The sequence below is a fragment of the Notamacropus eugenii genome, chromosome 6 (assembly GCF_028372415.1).
Source record: "Notamacropus eugenii isolate mMacEug1 chromosome 6, mMacEug1.pri_v2, whole genome shotgun sequence".
NCBI lineage: Eukaryota > Metazoa > Chordata > Mammalia > Diprotodontia > Macropodidae > Notamacropus > Notamacropus eugenii.
In genome coordinates this window covers 195363628-195390892 of record NC_092877.1, presented here as the reverse complement: position 1 = coordinate 195390892, position 27265 = coordinate 195363628, and the positions used below count along the sequence as shown (strand labels likewise).

The 27265-nt window shown below is 39.0% G+C and overlaps 1 long non-coding RNA gene across 1 annotated transcript; it reads left to right on the top strand.

The window, feature by feature from the left end:
• The first annotated feature begins 634 nt into the window (after positions 1-634).
• On the top strand, positions 635-26408 carry LOC140512543 (uncharacterized). Its single transcript, XR_011969801.1, has 4 exons — positions 635-977; positions 5447-5611; positions 23968-24213; positions 25698-26408. It is a non-coding gene; the product is annotated as an uncharacterized lncRNA (long non-coding RNA).
• Positions 26409-27265: the final 857 nt, after the last annotated feature.

Genomic DNA, 27265 nt, shown 5'->3' with positions numbered 1-27265 from the left:
ATGTACAGAAAGGTTAATGAATAAAACAAATAAATGAATAAATGATGAATAATAAATAAATAAGGGCAGTTCTTGAGAATGCAAAAGCTTGATTTTTGGTTTGGTATCCCTGCATTTCATTCAATGCAAGTGCCCAGGTTATTGTGGATGTTATGTTTCTTTTTCTGCCATTTGTAACTCTGTCATCATGTGTGGGAATTTCATGGCAGGGATACTGGCGGGGCTTGGCATTTCATGCAGCTGATTCTTGGACAGAAGAGGAAACTGAGGCAAATAGAATGAAGCGACTTGCCCAGGGACTCTCAAGTAAGATTCTGAGGCCAGATTTCAGCTCAGGAAGATGGGTCTTCCTGACTCGAAGCCCAGTGTTGGATGCACAGTGTCATTCAGTCAGGACAAACCACATCCTTCTTCATTATGTTCCTTCAGATATCATAAATTTCCCTTTCACAGAAAGGATCTCCCTTTCAGTGAAGGTCATATTACATGATTTCTCATGCCCTCACCATCCTGTTCAACCTTCCAGGAATATGCAGCCCAGAAGAAAACCTAGCCCAGAGTACCCATGGGAGAGGGTGGGGACTATTCTAGAATGCTAGGTGTCACCTAGCAACTGTAAACACTCAGACAGTTTGTCAGCCATTTCGGTTTGGACTCACTGTATTTCTCGCTAACAGAACTTTTTAAAAATTGTCACAGTAAATATTGCATAACCCTATTTTCCTCATTTTCCCCTGAATCATTGAAATCCACTTGACTGTTTCGTTCAATGAGTGGGACATTTGTGGAATTATTGTGGATATCGGTATAGGTGTTTGTCCTGGCAGTTCAAAAAAACCACAGGACAATTTTCGAATAATTTCTCTATTACGTTGAGTGGGGACACTTCTCCCTTCTGTCCTACTTGATTTCTTGAGTATGGAATGTTGTCATTTCTTCAAGTCAAAACTCAGGAACAAAACATTGAATTTGGAATGGTGAGTTTTCTTTAAATTTTACCTCATTTATGTTTAGTAACTGAGATACTGTTGAGGATTTAATGTCCAGAAAGGAAATGAAATCAATAAAAGATATGTCTTGAGAGTACTCAGATTTGATTTGGGACTGGTATACCTGCATTTAGTTCATTGCAAGTGCACTGGTTCTGATGGATGTTAAGTTTTTTCTGTCATTTCTTACTCTCTCACCATTTCTGGGGATTCCATGGTGGTGATACTGGAGGGAATTGTCAATTCATTCAGCAATTCATTTGACAGAGGAGGAAACTGAAGCCATTGGAGTGAAGTGACTTGCCCAGGGTCTATCCAGTAAGATTCTGAGGAAAATGGTTCTTCCTGACTCCAAGCCTTGAAGTGTATGAAGTGTCCTTCCATCAAGGAGAACAAAACAAATTCTTATTCCTCATTATATTCCTTCAGATATCATGTACTCCTAGGTCTCTATTTCACAGAAAGGATCGTCCTTCCAGGGAAGGTCATATTGCATGTTTTCTCTTCTGCTCACCATCCTGGTCCCCCTTCTAGAAAGACGTTGCTCAGAAGAAAACCTAGCACAGAGTACCCATGTGGTGGCTATTCCAGAAGGCAGGGCCTCACTTAGCAACGGTAAACATACAAACTGTTTGTTTCCCTGGATGTTATATACTCACTGAACTTCAGGCGTAGAGAACTGTTGAGATATTTCTTACAGTCAATATTTTACTCTACTGTTTTCCACATTTCCTCTTGGTTTATTGCAATCCAGGTGAATTTTTGGTTCATTTCGAGGAACTTGGTAGAATTGGTGTCCATATATATGTCAGTGTTTGTCCTGCAATTTCAATAAAGCCACAGGTCCATTTTGGGGTCCCTTTGAGGGACCCCATTACTTTGCGTTGGGGTCCTTTAACCTAGGTTTCGATGGATCTTTTGAATGGGAACTATTATTTTTCTTTAAATCAAAATTGAGGAATAAAACAATGAATTTGTAATGATGCGTTTTTGAAAGTGTACCTTGATTAACTTAAATTTTCCCAAATTAAATTGAAATCAATAACACACAACACTGAGGGTTCCCAGTATGGGTTTTTGTGATGGTATGCTAAGCATCTAAGACAGTGTATGTGCACATGCTGTTGTGGCTATTAAGTTTTCTTTTTCAGCCATGTCTCTGTTATAATTTCTGTGATTTTCTTGGCAGAGTTCTAGTGGGGTTTGTCATTTTGCTCTCCAGTTAATTTGACACATGAGGAAATGATGGCAAATAGGATAGAATGACTTGCCCAGGTTCCCAAAGCTGTAAGGGACTATGGCCAGATTTGAACTCAGGATGATGGGTCTTCCTTATTTCAGTTCCATGCAGTCAATTAGAACACATCGAATACTTGTTTCTCAGAATATTCCTTTCAGTTTTTTTCTCATATGACAAGTACCCCTAAATCCATTTTTCATAGAAAAGATCTCAGTTCTAGAGAAGGTGACATGTCATGTTTTGGAATCTACTCGCCATTCCAGTCACCCTTTCAGAAATGTAATGCCCAAAAGAAAAGTTAACACAGTGTACACATGGACTCCCTGTTCTGAAATGCCAAGCCTCTTCTAGCAGAGATTAATAGACACACTAACTCTCAGTCATGTATTGGTGGACTCACTGAGTTTCCAGTTCAGGGAAATTTCTAGACATTTTTCATAGGAACTATTGTCTAATTCTATCTTGCTCACTTTTACTTGAATCACTGTAATATAGTTAACGTTTGGGCTCCCTTTGGGGGATGCTGTTTTAAGAAGTGAGTCATGAATTCTAGCTGTGCCAAGTCCTGCCAAGCGGATACTGTTTCAGCCGTTTATATCATTTGAGATTTCTTGCAGCTGATTAGATAGATTACCTTGCCTGTCTCCTGACTCAAGAGAAGACAGAATTTCCAAGTTAGTTTTGGGTTCTTGGCAAAGATATGCTTACTACTAATCCTGCAGCAGAGCATCTTCTAAAATGTTTGTGTATGAAAGTAGATTGTTTTCTCTTAACCATTATTCCTATCCCCTTTTATGTTTGGATTTTGGATACTTAGTCATACATACATGATTGTTTTCACACAAAATGCATGTAAACTATATATGGTAAAGAGCAAGGAGAGAGTGTGGTGGAGTAGTAGGGAAGGGAATGGGACAGGGAAAGTCTTGAAGAAGAAAGAATTAGACTTTTGTCCAAGAAACATGATAATGTTGACAAGGGGAGAGTGTTCCAGGCATAAGACAGCCAGTAAATAGAAGAGTGACAAAGCAAAAAGGAGTCAGGTTATGAAAAGGTAGTTAAGGGGGACAGTGGATGGAGATCTGAACCTGGAATCAACAACACAAAGGTTCAGTTCCTGGTTAGGACTCTTACTGGCTGTGTGACTTAACTTTTGTTTACTTATGGGTTCTGATCTGTGCAATGAGGAAAATAATAGTACCTATCTCACCACGGTTCATAGCACAGCATAATGAAATGATTTTTAATGCATTTTTCAAATTCTAAATAATTGTTAGCTTTTCCAAAAGCTTAAAAGGTCAAGAAAAGATATTTTCTATTTGATCTATTTAAGCAGGTAGAAGGTATAACATGGTCAGAACTGCACTTTACTTAAGAAATCTCTGGCTCCCGAGTGAAGGAAGGACTGGAGTGGAGAAAGAATTGAGGCAGGAATAGGAATCAGTAACCTGTTAGAATAGTCCAGCTGTATTGGGAAGAGGACATGCAGAGGGTGACCAATACAGTGGCTGCCTTTTGAGGCATTACCAATGGAATGCAAATTTTCTGAGCTTTATATGCCTCATTTCTAAAAGGAAAACAAGACCACCTGCTCCTTCTTACTAGTCTCCCATGGATGCTGAGGATAATAACAATGACATACCGTGATTCACCTAAGCAGTGTGCTATATAGCTGTCATGTTTGTGGTCTTTTCCTCCATTGGAGGTCTCTATGGATCATGGCGTTGACATTAGGATTTTGAAAGCTATACCCACAGAACACAAGTCATACAGGCTTGGTGATGGTACTGATGGCACTCTTCATATCAAAGGCCAACCTAACTAAATTCCTGGAAGCTCATAACTCCATAAATAGAGCTGGTTACTATTGATTTATTGATTGTTTGAGGGAGCTGCAATACATTAAAGCATCACCTAGGGAGTAGAAAGATTAAGATCTGCATTGATGGCTGCATTACTTAGGAGGGCTGTGAGTACATTGAACTCTTGCCTCTGTTGCTCACTCTCTATGCAACCTTGGACAAATCACTTCAGTTCTCTGGGACTCAGTTTCCTAACCTGTAAAATGGAGTCATTGAACCAAATAGCCCATCTTACAGCTTGTATGGTATGATCAGTTCATACTCAGTGGTGAGCTCACGTATGTCCTGATCTCTGCGTTTAAGACTTAATGCTTACAGGTTGTGAGATCTGAAGATCTACGCCAGCAGAGGGCTTTGATTCTGTTGAACAAAATGTCTCTAATTTAGTATGCGCATATTTTAGTTTACATGTATATGAAAGACAAATTACTTTCTATTCCCTTTCCAACATTCAAAAAAACATTATTTACCACTGAAAGCCCTTGGAGGGCAATGACTGTGTCCTGTTTGTCTTCACTTTCTAAACAACTCGTCCAACATCTTGCACATAGAGGTCCGTAGCAAAAACTTATTGAATTGAATTGAGTTGAATTGAATCAGACTGTCAGTCATTTGACAAGTAGGGGGGATTGGTAACGTTCCATTATAGCATGTAATGTAACAAGGATTGCAAAATGATGACCACACTGGGGTGATAAATTTATGGTATTGTGTCACTTTGTTCATTAGCATGTAAGCTTCTTATATTTAACTGTAAACTCGTTCCTTAGATTGTCGTTTTCTCATTTTGCAGCCCCAGCACTTCACATGGGGCACGTTCTCTATAAATAATAACAATAAATGTTCATGATCAATAGAATCAAGGAATCTTATTCGCCATGATGCTGTTCCATATGCACTAGCTCACGGTCCATTTCTTCAAGTGGCCTCCGTGATAGAAGCCATTGACCATGACGTTTCTCACAGCATCTTGGTTCTGCCATCCAGCAATTCCAGTTCCCCATAATCCACCTGCCATTTTCAGAATCATTCACTCAGATTTGTACTGTCAAGAAAAAGAACATCATGTAAAAGGTATAAGTGATTGGTAAAGGAAAAAGAGGTCAGAGTAAGAAGAGATAGAAGCTTATTCAGCCGAAATTCTGCCTTTAGAACGAATGGTCACCTGGGTGGAATTTGTGGGGCAGGAGCCAGCCTCTATTTCTTTGACAACCTTAGGATCTCTTTCAGTGTTTCCAGTACTGAGGATACTCAGGTAATTTTGACTGCTAGATTTGGCTTGGTTTGTGCTATCAAGTTCCATCCCACTCTGGACCATTTTGCTAAATATTACAACATTGTTGCTTCTTTTACAGGCAGAGTCCATCAACCAACTTGGACCCATGTGTATTTCTTCCTTCTAGCATGGACCCCAGAAGGACACTGCTGATTGAGGGTCCTGTTGAACTGAGAAGAGGCCTGAAGTATCAAGAAAGACATCTGTTTCCGTTTAATGATTTGTTCGTAGTGGCTAAAGTCAAGTAAGTATATGAGCAAATGTCTTTATTAACATGCAATGGGATCTTCTCCTCAAATAGTATTTTGAGCATTTGGGCCTTTGACCGTGGGGACAATGTGACCCCAGAGAAGATTGTTCCACTAAGCAACCCTTCTTTATCATGAGCCTGACACTTTGGTGATGAGAGGCACTTTGTTTTGTTTTGTATTCCTGCATTTTTCTTCTTCAAGTGTGCTCCTTTGTAAGAACAGTTAAGTGAAGGTGTGTTCATTTGTGTTGAGCTTGATTTTGAAATGAACTAGACTTGTTGCCTTGGAGAAGACATTGATCTTCTTGGACCTTGGATTCCTTATCCATAAAATGTGGATACTGTCCAAAGTGACCTGCATTGTTCTTTCAAAGTTTGGAAGGAGACTATAACTGAGCATGACCCCTGGTTTCACTCCTGACCTAATTGGGTTTCTATAACAACAATGCTTCATAAAGCCTTAAAGGATTATTGTTGAGAGCAACATTATGCCTGAAATTCGTCCATGGAAACCTCTTGAAAGACATGTCCCTTTAGTAAAGGGATTACACTGACCATAATTAGATCTTTCTTTGATGATTCTTCAACCTTGCAGGGAATGCCCCTCAAGGTCAGTACTTTCAATATCAATCTTGTATCATGTGTTTGTGGATTGGTGTGAGAGACAGGGCTACATCCTTCCTGACCCCAGGAAAATTTTTTGGAATTCATTATAAAAATTGACCGTTAAAACACTCCCCGTTTTCTCGTCATGTTGCGTATGGTACCGTAGTAAGAAATTTACTTCAGTTACTATTAAGGATGTCTTTGAGAAAGCTCCTGGAATTCCATGGAATCAGAGAAGTGAACTACGAATGCAATTCTTCTTGATATCTAATTATTCACCCTGTGATTCCAACATAAATCAGTTTTCTTTGTTAAGGAAAGCTCCAGTGCCAGTCTCCTTCAGGAGTTTGTAAAGCAATTCTTTCTAGAAATGACTACAGAAGAGGAACACTTTTCTTTTTCTTCACTCTAGCCACCCCCACGAAACAAACAAAAGTGCTTTACTCGCTGTGTTAGTAAGGAGAAATAAAAAATTGGGAAGAGGGGAAGGGAAAGAAAATCTCGACTTAAGCCTAGTAATAAAAACCATAGACCTGAACTGCTTACCTCTTTCTGGTGACATGTGATACTTACTTCCCTTCTGTCTAAACTTCAGAGAAAGTATTAGGTTTATAGAGTGCCAAAAAAAAAAAAAAAACAAAAACTAGATAAAAGTAAAGGTTTTTCCTTTCTCATGTTTGTCTTCAAGTGGTTTCACAGCATAGTAACACTTCAGTGGTGCGGAAAAATAGTGCATCCAGTACAAACCATCTGTAAAATCCTCAAAGTGAATCATGTGTCCTCTCCTTGAAAATTCCAGAGAGAGAGAAAGCTCCCTATTTCTCTAGGCAGGCCATTTTACTCTTGCATAAATTGAGCCTTTTCTTAGAAAGCTTTTTCATACAGAAAAAACAAAATCTACCTTTCTCTTATCTCCAATGGTTCCTCTTAGTTCTGCCCTCTGATGCCAAGGAAAACAAGTCAAAATCCCCTTACACAGAAAGAATCCTTCACATAGCTTTCCACAGTCTTTGTACTGCTCATTAGTCTTCTTGCCTTCTTCAGGTTAAGCCAGGTCAGTTCCTTCAATGATGATTCTTGTAGAATTCCTTTGCATCCTCTTATCATCTTGCCTACCTGAAAGTTTGTTAGCCAGCATTGTACCTGTACAGTTGGGTTTTGGTAACAAAACTATTCAATTTTACAGTAATTCTCACTAGATTCTATTTTATTACATTTGGTTCTTGGTTTTATACTATGAAGCTTCATGATAATTCCATCACCTATCCTGTGCTTTGTGTGTTTTTTTTTATCATTTCATAAGTACAATAACTCACTTATGTTGCTACTAAACTGTTTTATCTCCAAGCATTTATCCAGGCACTGTGCTAAGCCCAGGGAAGGAAAGGCCAGAGTTGGTCCTCTTTATCAATGAACTGATAGACTAATAGTAGAGCCAATAAGGAAAAAAACATGTACAAACAAAATAACGATGGCTTGATGGGAGACAATCTACAAGGGAAGTCAGTAACCTTTAGTATGTACTAGGAGAGACTTCCTGTAGGAATTAGGACTTGATCAGAGATTTACAAGAAGTCAGAAGTCAAGAGCTCCAGATGACAACGAATAGAGACCACATTTGCCTGTGTTCAGCAGGTGGTGTGTCCGGTAGCAACAAGAGATTTTTGTGACTGAATGGTTATAACCACACTCTGCCTCTCTATGCCCTTTGTTATTATGTGATTTGAGTCAAACAGGATGAAGTCCTGATTTTGTGAGATATTTTAGAAAACAACATTAGTCTTGAATCACCAGGTCTTTTTCTTACTGTGACGTCTCACACAAACTTTCAACTATTAACTTGAGCATACTGGTATCCTGTGTGCCTAGAAATACACTGTAGTTGTTCCCCTATGTTCACAAAGTATCCATTTCCCATCTCCATTTGTTGGAAATGTTTAAAATGGCACAGGGAATGATGGGAAATATATCTATACCTTGTCCAGAGAATGTGCATTGATCCAGTGCCCCAGAGGAATCAGACGACCCCACTTTTAAATCTCAACTTTTCCTTTTACTCTCGGTTTGAACATGAAACAAGTTATTTAGGTCCTTTGGGCCTCCATTTCCTCATCTGGAAAATGAGGGTGTTGGACGAAGTGACTGTAATGGGAACCATTCGAGCTCTGAACTCATGATCTTATAATCTTTGTGAAGCCACCACAAAGATCATATGTGGCAGCATTTCATTTGGACAGTACTAGAATGCCTACCCATGTGGATGGAGATGTTATTACAATGTTAGGAGGAATACAGAGGCAGAGAAGAGTATGTGTATGGACTTTTTAGTGATTTCCAGCTTAAACTGGAGAGAATGCATGCATTCCTTACATTGGAATATGTCAGGAATGTGAGTGTTAGTGGAAAAAGCATTTACACATAACAAAGGACAAAGGAATAAATATCAATTTTTTAATTTACTCATTCATTTAACAAGCATTCCTTGATATTTGCTTAAGTCATTTATTATGTCTGTCAACAATTCAGGGCACTAAGAGGGGATTCAAAGAAAACAGAACAAAATATGTGGTCTTCAGCGGTCTCTAATCTAATTGAAACACATTCATTTTTCATTCTTGGAAACGAATGTTCACCTTCAGTTTTCAGGTTTTTCTCCCCCTTTATTATTACCAGGATAGTCAGTTATTTTTTCTTCATATTGCTATTATCCAAATGGTTCTCCCATAGTAGAGACTGGCATTTTATATTTTTCCCACTGGAAAAAGTGCTGTTTTTAAGAAAGGTGATCCCTTCAGAAAAGCACTGCCCCCCTCAAATTATTATCATTTTCTTGTTATTTAAATAGTATTTTACCTTTTCAAAGTATATGTAAAAACATTTTTAACGTTCTTTTATTTTTTTCCTTTTGATTTTCCAATTCTCTCCCCCCCTCCCCCCGCTCCACAAGCACTTTGGTTGTGGACATACATATGCCATTGTGCAAAACATTTTCATACTGCTCATCCTGTCCCATTCAGACTATTGCTGTACTTCCACACTGGACTTCTTCCTTCTAGTCTTTCCTTTTTCTAATCCATCTAATAATGATAATGATTATAACAACTAACACTGAGGTAGTGCTTACTATATATTAGGTACTGTGCTAAGTATTTGAATCTTATTTTCTCATCTGATTCTTATAAAAACCCCCATAACCAAACATAGTTACTCACATTACCCCTATTTTCCACTTGAGGAAACTAAGACAAACAGAGGTTAGGTGATTTGCCAAAGTCACACAGCTGGAGTTCTTCATACGAAAAAAAACAATAAAACTGATAACCCTTTTGTCAATTTGGTTTAAGAAAAGAAAGAAGAAACCCAAATAACCAGTATCAAAAATGAAAAAGGGTGACCTCATCTCCAATGGGGAGGATATTAAAACAATAATTAGAAATTCTTTTGGCCTACTCTATGCCCATAAATTTGACAGACTAAATGAGACAGATGATTATTTTTTTAAAATATAAATTGCAGAGATTAACAGAAGAGAGAGATGAATACTGAACTAATTACCTCCCAGGAAAAAAAATTGAACAAGAAATCCATGAACTCCCTAGGGAAAAATCTTTAGGGTCAGATGAATTTACAAGTGAATTCTATGAAATGTTTAGAGAACAGATAATTCCAAAAATGTACAGAGTATGTGGGAAAATTGGGGAAGAAAGAGTGCTCCCAAATTCTTTTTATGATACAAATTTGGTTTTGATACCTAAACAGGAAGAGCCAAAGCAGAGATAAAAATTAGACACCAATTTCTCTAATGAACATAGATGCAAAACTTTTAAATAAGATTTTAGCAAAAGCAATACAGCAACTTATCACGAGAATAATGCATTATGATCAGGAAGCCTTAGTACCAGGAATTCAGGGCTGGGTCATTATTAGGAAAAGTATCAGCATTATTGACCATATCAACAAATAGCCTAACAGAAACCATTTGATTACTTTGACAGATGCAAAAAAAAAAGCTTTTGACAAAATACAACACCCATTCCTACCGATAACACTGGAGAGCATAGGAAGAATTGGTGCTTTCCATAAAATAATAACCAGTGTCTAAGTAAAACCTTCAGCAAGCATTATATGCAACAGAGGTAAGGTAGATGCATTCCCAATAGGATCAAGGGAGAAACAAGGATGTCCATTATCACCACTATTAATCAATATGTTACCAGAAACGTTAGCTGCAGCAATAAGAGAAGAAAAAGAAATGGAAGAAATTAGAATACACCAAGAAGAAACTAAGTTATCACACTTTGCAAATGATATGATGATATACTTAGAGAATTCCAGAAATTCTAGTTAAAAACTACTCGGAATAATAAACAAATTTGGCAAAGTTGCAGGTTGCAAAATAAACCCACATAAATCTTCTGCATTTCTATATGTTACTAACAAATCCCAACAGCAAGAGGTAGAAAGAGAAATCTCATTTAAAGGTATGGTAGACAATATAAAATATTTGTGAGTCTACCCGCCAAAACAATCCGAGGACTATATGAATACCATTACAAAACACTTTTCATACAAATAAAGTCAGATCTAAGTAAGTGGAAAACCATTAGTTGCTTGTGGGCAGGCCTACCAAATATAACAAAAATAACAATTAATTTAGTTATTCCATGCCATACCAACCAAACTATCACATAATTATTTTCTAGAGCTAGAAAAAAATGATTTAAAAATTCACCTGGAAGAACAAAAGGTCCAGTATATCAAGGAATCTAATGAAAAGAAATACTAAGGAAGGTGGCCTAGCTCTACAAGATCTCAAATTGTATTTTAAAGCACTAATTACCAAAACCACTTGCTACTGGCTAAGAAACAGAAAGGTAGACTAGTACAATAGGTTAGGTACTCAAGACACAGTTGTCAATGCATATAGCAATCTATTGTTTGATAAACTCAAGGACCCCAACTTCTGGGACAAGAAGTCACTGTTCGACAAAAATTGCTGGGAAAACTGGATAACAGTGTGGCAGAAAGTGGGCATACACCAATGCCTGCCACCATACACCAGAATAAAGTGCAAATGGGTACATGATCTAGGTATAAAGATTGACACTGCAAAAAATTAGTGGAGCAAGGAAGAGTGTATTTATCAGATTTAGGGAGAACAGAAGAATGTTTGACTAAACAAGATATTGAAAGCATAATGAAGTGCAAAATGGATGATTTTCATTACATTAAACTGAGAAGTTTTTGCACAACCACACCCAATGCAACAAAAATTAAAAGGAGACAGAAAACTGGGAAAGAATTTTTACAAGCACCATCTGTGATAAAGGCTTCATTTCTAAAATATATAGAGAATTGAGTCAAATGTACAAGAATACCAGTCATTCTCCAACTGATAAATGGTCAAAGGATAAGAATGGGCATCTTTCCGAGGAAGAAATTACAACTATCTACAGTCATATGAAAAAATGCTCTAAATCACTATTGATTAGAGAGAGGCAAATCAAAAGAACTCTGAGATATTACATCACACCTATAAGATTGGCTAAAATGAAAAAACAGGAAGATGATAAATATTGAAGAAGATGTGGGAGAGCTGGAACACTAATTCATTGTTGGTGGATCTGTGAGCTCGTCCAAACATTTTTCAGAGCAATTTGGTACTATGCCCAAAAGATTACAAAAATATGCACACCCTTTGACGTAGCAATATCGTTTCTAGGACTATATCCTCACAAAAATCATGAAAATGGGGAAGGGTCCCACAGGTGCAAAAATATTTATAGCAACACTCTTCTTGGTGGCCAAAAAGTAGAAATCAAGGAGATGACCAACAATTGGGGAATGGCTGAATAAATGGTGGTATATGAATGTAATGGAATACTATTGTGCTATAAGAAATGATGAGCAGGAAGACGTCAGGGAGGCCTGGAAAGACTTAAATGAACTGATAGTGAGCAAAAGGAGCAGAACCAGGAGAACTTTGTACACAGCAACAACCACACTGTGTGAGGAGTTTTTCTGGAAGACTTAGAACTTCATTGCAATGGAAGGACTTAAAAAATTCCCAATGGTCTCTTAAGGCAAAATACCTTCCACATCCAGAGAAAGGATTATGGAATTCGCTCACAGAATGTAGCAGATCATTTTCTTTTGAAAAACGTTTCGGTTTCTTTTATGATTTCTCGCATTTATTTTAATTCTTTGATGCAACATGACTAAGGTGAAAATGTATTTAATAGGAATGTATGAGGAGAACCTATATAAAACTCTATGCCGTCTGAGGGAGAGAGGAGGTAAGGGGTTAGGGTTAGGGGAGGGAGGGGAAAAAAATGTAAGCTACGTGGAAAGGATTGTAGAACACTGAAAACAAATAAAATAGTAATTTAAAAAAACGAAGATTACCTTGTGGAAAGAGCAGTATTATCGTGGCTGTAGATGAGAGCACCATCAGCTGGGGCCCATACCCAAACTTCCTGTGAATAGGGCTATGGTGATCGCAAGCACAAGTCTTCCACCATGGCCCCAAGAAGTGAAAATCCTGGATGGCATTTATACAGAGTAGGTTGCCCTAGGCTACTCACACTCTTTGGTGATTGTGAGGGACCAGAGCGAGACTGAAAATGAAAAGGAAAAAAACAAAACCACACAAAACAAAAAACTCCCTGAGTACAATCCCTGCATCCTTCCCTGATGCTGCAGGCAGCAAGGCTGCCAGCAATCTCTCCAGGCCCCTGAAGGCAACCAACGTTGCCAATGTACCCTGGAACACAAAGAAGGCAGATGAGAAGAGAATATCCTGTGAAAAGGTGGCCAGAAGCTCGTATTTGTTCTAATACCTATTTACTGTACCATTTCCAAAGCTTTTCTGGCTCCCTTTGTCTCATTTCTCCCTTCCCTGACCTCAAATGTTTAATTAAACATTTCATCTTAGTTGACCAGCTAGCATTCCTAAAAAATAAACAAACAAGCAAACATTTCCAAGAATGTCATTATTAAAAACACTCCCTCTTCCAAAATCATCCTCCTCATCCAAGTGGAAAGAGATTCCAGAGAGGCTCTTTGCAACTAAATACACCTGTTCATGCAAGTTTTCCTTTCATATTGACTCCAACATATTACAGGGCTAGCTATTGTGCTAATACCCTAACCATCGAATTTTTATGTATTTTCCTAAGTAGTAAGTTTTATTTAGAACTGACATTTAACCACAGAACTAATATAACCTTTTATGTTTCCAGAGTCACAGAATCAATATTGGAAGGAAAACCCAAAATTCCTCCCAACTACTTCATATAACTCAGCAGCTAACACACTCTTAAACAATACCCTCAATCAATAGTTATCTCAAACTTTTGAAGATCATCACTATGGTGAAAATCACCCATGATGACATGAGGAATCCCACTGCCTTTTGGACAGCCCTCATTATTAGAAAATGTTTTCTTTGCATGAAGCTGAAGACTCTCTCCAATTTATTCCCTAAGGTAAGTGGATTTTGTTTCTGGAAGACCCTGTTTATATGCAAATATGTCTGGGGAAGGGGTGAGTACATTAACACTTGGAGCTAAGTTGAGTTTCTCTGCTTTCTGGATGTCCTCTAAGGGTACATGGTAGGCTGTGGGACATGGGACATAGATCTGGTAAATTTTGATGCCATAAGGCTAGGTCAGAGGCAGGCAAGAGGGGAAGAAAAAGGGAGTAAAGAGGACAAATAACATCTGAGGATACTGTGAAAATCCAGAGCTGCTCATTTGGAAATGAAGTCATGGAAGCTAGGTGGCCTAGTCAGTAAGGGTGCAGAGCCTAGAGTCAGGAAGATCTGAGTTCAAATCCTACCTCTGACATTTACTTGTTGGGTTATCCTGCACAAATCACATAACTTCAGTTTCCTTGTATGTAAAATAGGGACAATAAATGCACTGACCTGACAGGGCTGCAATGAACATCGAATGCAATAATATGTACAATGCACTTGGCAAAAGTTTAAGCTCTACTTAAATGGTAACTTTTTATTTTCTATGGAAAAATGAATTTTCATAAGTTAAATCCCCCTTTCTTATTTATTTGTTTGTCTTATTCACTGATGTGAATAAGACAAATGTACATTCAGATGTACCTTGTCCTTGGTTCCAATTAGTGAAAAATTCAAAATTAATATGTTTGTGAGCAAACACGAGTGCACTAGGGAAGCCACCTGTTTAAAGAAACCCTGCATTGGTTCCTTTAGAAAGGAGGAAATTCCCACTAAATGACTGGTTTGATAAGTCCTAGTTTCCCTGAAAGTTTAAAGGGATCTTTATGGGGTCTTTGATAGAAAAATGGGGACTGAACATTGAATCTCTGCTCTCCAGTCCTTGACTGTTGTCAACAGAGACTGGTACCTGAAGGCCATCCCTACTAAATAACCATTGATATCAGGTGCATTCATTTGTAGACAAGGCAAGTGAAGGAAGAATTGGGTCATATTGTGTGGCTTTCATTCTGCTTTAATCTCTGAGCTGCTCTCTTGCTTTCCTGAGTCCTGTCTCTAGGGCTCAAACCTTGAAGAAAGGTAGAGAAAAATTAATCAATCGTTTTCTAATGAGCCTCAGGGTATCAGAATAGGGGTCCTGCTGAACAATATCCTGTTCATGTGAGCTTCTCAATATAGAGCCCTAATTTTGTTTTGACATTTTCTGAAGAGGTTCACAAATAAACAGAAGTTGTTGGCTAGAGGCTAATCACTTATACTGGGGGTAGGGGCTATGTATCACTTAGTCCTAACTATGTTCATAGCTATCATCATCCATTCAACTGGACTGGAATAAGACTATTCAGATAAGTACTTTTTCCCTCTGTGCTACACTTGAGTGCGGGTATGATGGATGAGGGTGGGGGGTGGGGACTTGAGGATGGGGAATGGGACCATTTCAATAGAGATATGGATACAACACTTACTAAATTCCTGTATGCTTGTGCTAAGCTGCAAGCTATATATAAATTTTAATAATGTGGAGGTGGCTCCAAGGAACTATAGGATCTTATTCCGCAGTACCCTGAGTCAGCAGAAGTCAAATAACTCCCCCTTTCAAATCTAAGCACTATTCCAAATGGATGAAAGGTTCTTGGAGTGTGTCTATCTTTGAGCCTGTGTGTGTGTGTGTATCTTCGTGGGAAATAAGCCCTCTGATTCAGACATCCATAGGGCAAACCTTTAGCTAGATGGAAGCAACTCTAATTTCTGTAGACCTTAATGCTTGGAAAGCAGATTTCTGCCAACAAACATCTGAAGTGGGTAGCCTAAGTTTGCTTGTCCTCTTCTTGGGATTGTATTTAAGTGAGGTAGAGCTGTGCAAAATTGTCACCCTCACACTTTCCTTTAGTCATCAAAGGCAAAAGTCAAGATGAGCAGGAATGACTAAGGAGGCAGGGGATGACCTTGGTCTTTCTAAATTAAGGTCTTTCCCATCCTCAGTTGATCTGAGGTCAGAGCTGGGTAAGAAGTAAGACAAGAGTTGGCATAATTTACCATTCATTATCACAAAACTATCATTCTGAGAGGGCTTAACTAATTTGCTTCAGGGAAAAGGGAGAGGATATGGAGGAGTCCCTCCCATGGTTAGAGCCAGAAGTGAAAAAGATTTCAGAAAAATAAAAATACACGAGGCTGTTGCTGCCATTTGGTGAAAGGAAAATACCTTGCCCTCAATTATAATTGGAGGCAGTAGGCCTGAGTCAGTTGGTTCCCCCTAGTTCTAAGATTCCAATACGAAGGCTTCAGGGATTGGTCAATTTGCCTGTTAGTGTGTAAGTGTTGCCACTGGATACCATCGGAATAAACACAGAACTGAGAGCTTAGAAAGGGTCTGCCTGAGTAGGAAGAGCACAGACTTCTCAGCAGCTCTTTGGGTGGGGGTGGGTGGCAGAAGAGGAGAAAATGTAGAAGAAATAAGATGCTGAGGAATTAGACCTAAATAAATTAGAAAAAAAGGAGGAAGAAGAAAAACGAAATATTGATGGGGAACAGAAAAGACATTTTGAGGATGCCAAGAGGAAGAAATGGATTAGAAAAAAGAAGAAAAGGAGAATAAAAGAAGAAGAGAAAAAAGAAGACTCATTATGCAAATGAATCAGAAAAAGCAAATTGAAGAGGAGAAGGAAAAAGTCAAGAAGGAAAAGAGGAAGTGGAGAAATAAAATAGACTGATGGGGAAGAGAAAGCCGAAAAGAAAAAAAGGAAGTAGCACAGAAAGGTCAAGAAAGAAGAAAAAGGTAAGAAGGAAAAGAAGGTAAAAGATAAAAGGAAGGAGAAAGGAGGAACTGGAAAGAGAGGAGAAAGGGAGAAGAAGAGAAAGGGGAATATGACAAGGAGGAGAAAGATGAAAGAGGGGAGGACAACGAGGAGGAAAAGGAGGAATACAGGAGGAGAAGGAGGAGGAGGACAACAACACCATTTAAAGTGGAAGAAAAATGCTAGCAGGGGGAAGGATTTTGTGGCCTTTGAGCATCCCCCTGCCCTCCTGTTGGGACCAGGAGTTTAACACTCAAGCAGCAGGACTGATTTGGTTTCTGGAGTTTTTCAGACTTGACTTAGGACAGCATTCCTTTCGTTCAGGAAGACCTTGGTCATTCCAGGTGGTAGTGGTGATGGCAGTTGCCTTTAGTCTCTCAGTGTAGCTGAGGTGACCCGGACATCAACGTGGGGCAAGCTTTGTGGTGATCATATGAGTGAGTTATTGACCCCACCATGAAATCCCCTAGAGCTATGGCCTAGGTCTCAGCTAGACTCACAAACAGCTAGCAGTACCTGGAGGTGTGTGTGGGGGGTGAGGGGGCAGGGAGGTGGAAGGGGAGTGATGTGAGTAAGGGAAAGTTAGAAGGGATAGGGGAGATAGTGACAGGAATTTGAGGGAAGTTCTGGTGCCCTAGCTTGGCTGACAGATGGGCCTTGAAATTTGTTTTGGTATTAAGGTATTTATATCCTGTTTTTCTCTTTTAAATAAATGATACATGTTCACTTCTACAGTGTAATATTATGCAAATAACTCACATGTTATCCCTCCCTTTTCGCACTAGAGGTGGGAAGTTATATTTATATGTAATGAATGAAGTTTTATTTATATGTAACTTTAAGATTTTTCAAAGTCATTTACATATACTATTTTATGATAAACATGGCTTAATCCTGTGAAAAAGAAATTCCAAGGGCTTGGGGGTTCATTAGAATAAGTTTCAGTACATGTGAACGAACCCTCAACCAAGTTTAAAAGCTTGCGAGCTGCTAAGGGGCCAATTCATAGGGAGATTTTATGTCTAGTATTTTCTTTTTCAATTCATTGGCATGTGGTGAAAACTCTAGTAAATAGTCATTAAGTTTTGAATAATGTTTTCCACACTAAAATTCTTCTTGATTAATCCAGTTGTTCTGTTGTGTGTCAACATTCTAATGATATAGCATTGTTAATTTCATTTGAATACTGGGCTCACCTTGCTTTGGAGCGTGAAGAGAAGCATGAAAAGGGAAACAGGAAAGAGATATCATAGCAGCCTTATGAAAATTGAACAGTATACATTCCTACGTAGAAAGATATTTGTAACCCTTGTGAATTTTCTCTGTATTAGGGTAGTTGGAGGGAATACTTTATATATGTACACACATATGAATGTGTTTATGTGTGTATGTGTGTGTGTGTTGTGGTGTGTTTATGTATATGTATACACATGTACACACATATATGTATGTACAAATGTATATATATGTATATGTGTGTGTGTGTGTGTGTGTGTGTGTGTGTGTGTGTGTGTATATATATATATATATATATATATATATATATATATATATATATATATATATATTTATGTTATATATAGCCATCAGATCAAGACCCGACTGAGAAGATATGACTGGCAGCCACTACAAGACCAAGGGAGAACGTGTACAACAATGTATCCAACAGACCAAATATCTAGCAGAAAAGAGGCCCAATGAGATGACATGAGTTATTCTAGAACATTACAAGTGTAAGCTGCCTTTCCACATGGAATCCAGCCACACATGTTTGCTCTTTAGGTGGGATCCTTACACATCTCTCCTCTACTCACTCATGCAGTGTCTATTTATGAGAGAATGTACCCTGCTTTGATTGAGGGGGGCTATTATGATTTTTCTTACCATGTGATTTAATTGAACGACTTTCCCTTGAAATAGTTGTGTCCTCAGGGAAGGCACAGAACCTAAACATTACAATCCTGCACTAACAAAAGTACAGAGCTCCTTTTTCCTTGATTCCTCCCTCCCTGCCCGTCCTCCCCCACCTCAGTCTCTCTGGTCCCTTATCCCCACCTCACCTGTTTGAGTCTCCTCTGAGTGCCTTTGAACTCAGTCACCCATTTTCTCACCAGAGTCTGAATGGACAGCAGTGCTGCTGGTGTCACCCGAGTGTGCGGGTGCCTTGGTTTTCAGACAGGTGTCCTTGTGCAGTGACAACAGAGGATAGAATCTGGAGTGACCTGGGCTGGGTCACCTCCAGTCAAGGCTCTACAGCCACTGGCTGGTGAGGAGAGTCATGTGAGGGACCTAAGGTCCCTTCTGTCTTCAGATAGCACATTCACATTCCCTGTCCTGCCTGGGTGCTCTTCAGGGAGTCAGTGTCTTAAACACATAACCCTTCAGTTATGGAACCCAGAGGGATCTCTGCAGAACTGTTCTGCCTGCGATCTGGAAATAAGAATTCAGACACAAGTCGTTCACTTCCTAAATCAATCTTTATCTTCTGCATTCTTTCACTTCAATTTATCCCTATAATCTTTCATTTCCTGCCTGAAATTGTATAATTGTTGGCAATAGTTTTTACTTTCCTTCAGGAAACCAGCTCTCATTTACTTGGTGCAAGATTTACTTTTGTCTTTCTTGCTAGTGACCTGAAAGGACGAGGATCTGATTTTGCCAAGTGTTGACAAATGTGCCAGTTTAGAGAACTGGCTTTTCAACTATGTGACTGACAAAGTGTTGAAAATGGTAAAAAAAAGAAAAAAAAAAGAAAAAAAGAAAGAAAGAAAAAACCTACTCTGTACGTGTAGCTTCAGCTCAGAAAAGCTCTGACAGAAACAGACAACAGTGCCCCTTAAACCAGGGCCTATTGTCTCATCGAGACAGAATGAGTGGGAAGAGGAAGTATGAGAAAGAATCCCACCTAAAGGACGAAATTGTGGGGAACAACAGAGACTATTGTTGAGGTCTTCAGCCCGTGATGGAGTTGTGTTAAGAAATCCTGGTGTGATAGGACGACAGCTGCTCATGGCAATGAGCCTGCCAGCACAATATTTTGAAAAGTTCATTAAGGGAAGTGATGGTCTTTTTCAGGGGTCAACCAGCCTTACCCAAGGAACCTTTGAGTCTCTTAGTATATGTCATTGAAATAAAATCACATCAGCCCAAGAACTGAGGTGGAGAAGCTTAGCACAGAAATTGAAATGTTCAGGAGACTAGTTTCTGATCTTGTATAACTCGTGAACATGGAGCTTCAGTAAATTGTGATTTTGGAATACATGCAGGATTGAGATGGACAACGTAAGGGGTTTTGTGGAGAATACTCAGGAATCTCTGCTTACTTCATCAGTGCTTTTGTGCATGAGGGAGAAATGTACCTTGTGTTACATGAAAAAAATTTGCTTCAGAAGTCGGTGGTCAAAAATGAGTGACTGTGTAGGAGATAAATGTATTGCTCAAAAGATTCGCCATTTCATTATGAATGAATGCCATCACCTGTTAATGGTGAAAGCAATAGTTTAGTTAAAATAGAAAAACAGTTGAATTGGCATTCAGTGACTCTTCCCCACTTATTAGCAGCAAATGATAAATGGGTGCTTCTTTTCATAAGTCAGAGGGGACTGCAAAAAAATGACAAGACCAACCATACACAAATTGGACACATTACAAGCAAACTTTAGTGGGGTTTAATTTGAGGGTTAACCCATGGTCTCCTGCAGATGGAAATGGGCCTTTCAAAGTGCTTTCAGTTCAGGGTGTGAGGCTATAGGTCTGTGGCTATAGGTCTGAGACACACTACTGATCCCTATTGCTATAAGTGCTAATAGCACATTGAAAACTCCCTGAATCTAGTAACAGTCTAATGGTGGGGTTTAGTTCTTTTCCTATATGTAACAAAAATTACAATAGTGATGATAATAATAACTCACATTTATGTAGCAATTAACTATGTGCCAGGCGCTATGCTAAGCACTTTACATGCACTTTGCAATGACATCATTTGATTCTCACAACTAAGGCGGTTAGGTGCTTTTGTTATCCCCATTTTACATTTAAGGTAATTAAGGCAAAAAATACTTGTCCAGGGTCACAAAGCTCATAAGATTCTGGGACCTGATTTGAACTTGGGTCTCTCTGGTACCCTATCTGTTGCATCACCTAGTTTCTGCAACATAATTATTCCTTCCTCATTTAAGCAATGAGCTTTCTATTAGCTTTCTCTACTTTCAGTATAAACTGTAGACCAGGAGACATTACCAGGGTCAACAGGCCAAATTAAAGTTGAACTCTATGGGCCCAGAAAACATTTTTATTTTCCTGTAGACCAAGGAGGGTAAAGGAGGACTTTTCAGATCAGCACCTTATCTTTCAGCTCATATGAGACTGAATCAAACTTAGAAATTCAAAGCTAATGATTTATAAACTAGTAATTAATTTAACAAAAACCATTGCATGAAGAAATATATTTATGTTACTATAACGATATATATATATATATGATACATATATGTGATATGTATAATACACACACACACACATATACAGGAGGTCTTCCTATCTGAACACGATTGGTCTTTGGAAAAGGCCACTTAAAGCAAATCAACAGACAATGGAGGACAGTACATTTCATTGAAATAGTGGGAAAAGTTTGATTGGGACAGTGTATTATAAATTATTATTATATTAGGACACTGGTTCTGGAGTCAGATCATCTCAGTTCAAATCAGACCAGACATTTGCTACTTAGGTGACTTTAGGCATTAATTAATGTCAGGCCTAGAGGCCTGTGTGGGCTACCTGAGTCTTCTTACCTCACCTCCGAGGTCTTCGGCTGGCCACACCGGATGCACATATGAGAGAAAGGACGTTCCAGAGTCGAAAAAGGGTTGAGCTTTATTTCAGGGTCTAGTTACAAGTGCAGGGGAGTCTTCCTTAGGAGGAAGAGGGGAGATATTCTAAGGAGGCTAAGATCTTAAGGGATTGGAAGTAGAAGTACAAGGGGGGAGAGAGGGGGAGGGGAGAGAGGAAAGAAGAGAAGCGGAGCCTACTGTCCTCTTGGCTCCTCACGTGCTAAGAGAGCTTTCAGGCTTCCTCAATCCTACTTAACCTTCAGCCACACAGTTTGCATCTAAATACCGTGCTGTTAGATAACAATAGTGTGCCCAGATCCGGGACAATCTCGAGGGCAGGGAGACTCCACCCATCACGTATCTCCCGGGGAGAGGCGGAAATACCCGAGCTAGCCGAGCTAGCTCAGTCTGACCTTCTTGAATCCCCGCTGTTCATGGAGGGCCTCGTAAGACTCTAAGATTTAGAAGTCCCACTTTTACCCACCCGAGACCGTCCACACGGAATTGAGCTTCCAATCCCAACAAATTAACCTCCTTCAACTTCCATTTCCTCACCTTAAAATGAGGAATAAATGACTAAATTTATGGGGAGACCAAATGAAATTTTAAGGTCCCTTCCAACTTTGTTGTTACAATCCCAAAAAGTGAAACCAAATAGTATGAAATAAATTTATTTTATCTTATATTTAACACAATACTGGCAATAGTTGCAATCCTGAACTAATTCTGAGAATGAATAAAAAAAGTTACCAAAAAAAAAATGATTGGTTCATCTGTTTCCCCAAGACTCCCTTGTGTTCGTATCATTCTCTTCTGGAATACCTACTGACAATTAGGAGGAAAAGGACCAGACAAAGACAAAATAGGATGGCCTTTGAAACATGTTAGTGTTAATTAAGAATGGTGGCAACTAATTGTATACTCATGAGTATATATTCATGTTTCAATTTTGGTTTCCCTCAGTAATTCCAGGGCAGGCAGAAAAGCAGACTAGTCTCTGGAGCAATAATATCTGAGTTGATAGCTGCCAATAAAACGCACTAGATACTTTCCTTCACCTTCCAATACTATTCTAGGAAGTATTCTATGACCATAAATGGTAAGATAATTGCTGATCTTGGGAGTGGTAGATGGTTTCTTACTGGGCATTCCCTAAGCAGCTACCATGAAACAAATGGAGACTCAAACAAAATGGAGCCTCATCAATTTGAGGACTCAAATTATAAATTCTCAAATAATAACTAACATATCTTTATTTTTGTGTATTCATATATATACTCCTTATTCTAATACAAGGTCTTTCTGAGTAAAATAATAAAAACAATAAAGCATTTAAATATATGTATGCATAAATACACACAGATATGAAATTCTTTGGTTCAGTACTCGGCAATGTGTTTACCTATCTGTAATTAATTCTAGTAAATATGTTTGTGTGTGTGTGTGTGTGTGTGTATGAGAAATCATCAATTTCATTTCCCCGCACTTTGGATTAAGCACCACTATGTGCTAGAGAATATACTAATCTCTTAATCAAGATTTCCTTTGATCCACACAACTGTATTAGATAAATATTATTTTCATTTTACTATGTCTTACCCAGGACACACCCAGAGGCCAGGTTTGACCTTAGATAGTCTTGACTCCAGACCAGCTGCCACCTAGTTTCCTTCATTTAATAGAAAGTAGTTTTAACAGAAAAGAAGAAAAGATCTCTTTTACAAAGCAAACTAAAAGAGAAAAGTGATTTTGGTGGGTTTTTTCTCCCCCTTTTGCTAGAAATGGATGGGGAGAAGTATTTCCCTCTTATATTCATCAAAAATGTAGTAAAAAGGAAAAAAGGTCTTGTATAAGGAAACCTCTTTGACTAAAGATGCATACACAGGAGCAGAAATACTGCATTTCAACAATTAGGATGATAAAAGTATTTGTTTTAGTAAATATCCCCTGTTCGATCTTACTGGCAAGTGAATTCAGATTTTTGAATGAATGCAACCACCCCAGGCCCATCGAGTAGTTTTTTTAGGGAAGAGAAGGAATCATTGGAGATTATCCCTGCTGCCAGAAGCCCCATGCTCCCACCCACCCCCCGCAGAGAGGGAGGAGAGTTTAGCAACTGAATATTTATGCTGAGAGAAAGGAAAGCAGGATATGACCTATGCTTTGCACTGCTGCTTTTTAAAGTGCTAGTTGGGTCTATGATGTAAGGGGAATGGGACATTATGATCAAATATCGAATTGTGAAATAACACATTAAGAAGGGAAAGTGTCTCAATACTTCAGAATCTGTCTTGTGCTTGAATTGGGGTCGAGAATCTAAATCCAGGCAAGTAAATATATTTATTCATGTAAGTTCTTTCATATTGACTTCAACAGTGAAATTTTACACGGCGACCTATAGTGCTAATAGTCTAACAAATGAATTTTTATGTATTTTCCTAGGAGTAGGTTTTATCTAGCCATTTAGCCATACAAAGAATATAAGCCTTTGCTAAAGCTTTAAAACCAAGAACTGACCTATGGCAGAAAACATGGCTGCCAATATCCTCTGATTTTAAGAGATGCTGAAAGACTTCTCAACTTAAAATTCACACTCCTGTCAACCAGCTCAAAGATTTCAACCTTTTTTTATCTTTCCAGAGTCACAGAATCAATATTGGGAGGAAAACCCAAAGTTCCTCCCAAGCAGCTGAAATAATTCATCAGCAAAGAGACTATTCAACAATACCTCCTATCACTGGTTGTCTCAAAACTTCGAAGATCACCACAATGATGAAGATCACCCATGATTACCTGAGGAACCCATTGCATTTTGGACAGCCCTCACTAAATAGAAAGCTTTTTCTTTGCACGGAGGTGAAAACTGTCTACAATTTATTCCCTAAGGTAAGTGGATTTTGGTTCTTGCAGACAAGCATGTCTGGGGAAGGGCTGAGTATATTAACACTTGGAGTTTAGTTGAGTTTCTCTGCTGTCTCGTTGTAGCTGAGGGGGACAGGGAAGGCTGTAAATGGGACATAGACCTGGTACATTTTGATGTCAGAAAGTTAGGTCAGGGACAGGGAGAAGGGGAAGAAAAGGGAGCAAATCTGATAAATAACATCTGAGGATATTGTGAAAATCTAGAGCTGCTCTTTGGGAAATGAATGCATGGTAGCTTAGGTGGCCCAGTGGGTAAGGGTGCTGAGCCTAGAGTCAGAAGGCCCTGAATTCAAATGTTGCCTCAGACGCTTATTAACTGGGTTGCCCTAGAGTAATTACTTAACCTCAGTTGGCTTATATGTAAAATAGAAACAATAATTGCAGCTACCTCACATGCTCCTTATGAACATCAAATCAGATAACATGTAAAGTGGGCGTCGCAAAACTTTAAACCCTGTTTAAGTTGTAGTTTGTTATTTTCTGTACATAAACTGACTTTTCATAAATTATATCCCCTTTTCTTATTTGCTCTTTTGACTTCTTAACATAATTCAGAAATACTTTGTTCTTGCCAGCAGTCCATGAAGAATTGTAAATTAATATATTTGTGAGTAAACACAAGTGCACTAGGGGAGCCACCTATTTAAAGAAATCTTGCATTGGTTCCCTTAGAAAGGATGAAATTCCCACTAAATGGCCTGTTTGATAAGTCCTAGTTTTCTTTAGAGTTTACAAGAATCTTTCAGTGATCTTTGCTAGGAAAATGGTGACTGAACATCCAATCACCCTGCTCACCAGGCTTTTGCTGCTATCAGCACAGACTGGTACCTGAAGGTGATCTCTACTAAATAACAGCTGATATCAGATGCAGGCAGCTGTGGACTAGGCAGATGAGGGAAGAAGGGGGCCATGTTGTGAGGCTTTCATCAGGTTTTAATTACTGAGCTGCTCTTTTGCTTAACCTGTGTCCTATGTCTAGGGTTCAAAACAGTGAAGTAAGGTAGAGGAGAAAGAATAATTTTCTAATTAGCCTCATGGTATCTGAACAGAGTTCCTGCTGGCAAATGTCCTGTGTGGGTGAGCTTCTTAATATAGAACCCTGAGTGTTCCAGTCTGGATTAATCTGTCCCTTCACTCCATTCTGTTTTGACATTTTTTGAACAGGTTCACAAATGAGCAGAGGCTGTTAGCTAGAGGCCAATGGCTTATACTGGGGGTAGGGGATATATATCACTTAGTCCTAACTTTGTTCATTGCCATTACCATCCATTCAGCTGCACGGAAATAAGTCTATTCAGATAAGCATTTTTGATTTCTGTGCTACTCTTGAGTATGGGTATGATGGATGGGGCCAGGGTTGGGGGGGATTTGAGAGTCATTAATGGGGAACAGGGACAACTCGATAGAGAGATGAATGAAACACTTACAAAGTTCTTTACCTGTGCTAGACTCCATGCCATAACTAAAGACTGATGGGGAAGAGAAAGCAGAAAAGGAAACAGGAGGAGGCAGAAAAGGAAAAAGGAAGAGTGACAGAAAGGTCAAGGAGGAAGAAAAAGATAAAGAAAGGAAGACAAAAACACAGAAAAGGAAGGAGAAAGCACAAACTGGAAAGAGAATAGGGAAGGATGAAAAAGTGGAAAAGAAAGGGGTGAAGAAGAGAAAGAGGAGTATGGTGAGGAGAGAAAGATGAGGGAGAGGAGGACGCCAAGGAGAAAAAGCAGGAAGATGGGAGGAGAAGGAAGAGGAAGAGGAGGAGGACAACAACACTATCAACAGATCTACAGGGGAAGAACAAGGCATGGCCAGTCACCTCCCAGCAGGGGGTGGGGTTTTGTGGCCTTTGAGAGTCTCCCTCCCCTCCTGTTGGGACCAGGAATTTAGCACTCAAGCAGCAGGACTGATTTGGTTTCTGGAGGTTTCCGAACCTGGCTTGGGACAGCCTTCCTTTTGTCCAGGAAGGCCTTAGTCATCCCAGTTGGGAGAGGTTGTGACAGTCACCTCTACCCTCTCAGTGTATCTGAGGTGCACCCGACATCAACATGAGACACCCTTGGTGGTCATCAGATGGGTGAGTTATTGATCCCACCATGAGCTCCTCTAGAGGTGGGGCCTAGATCTCAGCTAGACTCAAAAAACTTTCAGTCCCAGGGGTGGAGGAGTGGGAGGCTCTAGGGGGCTGGGTTGGTGATGAGAAGAGGGGGAAAGTTAAAAGGGATAGGGTAGATTGTGAGGGGGATGTGAGGGAAGTTCTGGTGCCCTAACGTGGTTGACTCATGGGCATTGAAACCTGCTTTAGTATTATTTTATTTACACCCTGTTGTTCTATTTCAAATAAATTCACCATTTTCACCTCTACAGTGTAACTTTATACAATTAATTATAAAAAGTAACTTACATACTGTCCCTTCCTTATCCCACTCGGGTTGAATGAAGTTACATTTACATGTAACTTTGAAATTTTCAAAATCCTTTACTAATATTATTAAACAATAAATATGGCTTAATCTTTTGAGGAAGAAATTCAAAGGACTTGGGTATACATTAGAATAAGTTTCAGTAGATCTGAACACTCAACCAAGCTTAAAAGCTTGTGAGCAGCTAAGGAACCACTTCATGGTGTGCTTTGGTCTCTGGGATTTTATTTTTCAATTGATAGTCATGTGTGGAAAGCTCTAGTCCATAATCAAAAAGTTTTGAATACTTTTTTCCACACTAATATTCTTTTTTATTATACCAGTAGCTGTGCTGTGTCAACATGCAAATTGCTGAGATAGTATTGTTCATTTCATTTAAACATTGGGCTCCCTGTGTTTTGGAGATCCTGTGCTCTGTAAAAAGGCCCAGTGCTTGGGCTGAACAGCTGGTTCGTGTAGCAGGTGTGCAGTCAGCAAGAGGAAGATATGGTTGAGCAAGTCATGTTGTAGACATTTTGAGGACAATATCAAATGCAAGATGGGATATATGAGTAAATTAAAATAGTATTAATTAACCTTTATTAAATGTTTCGCTATGT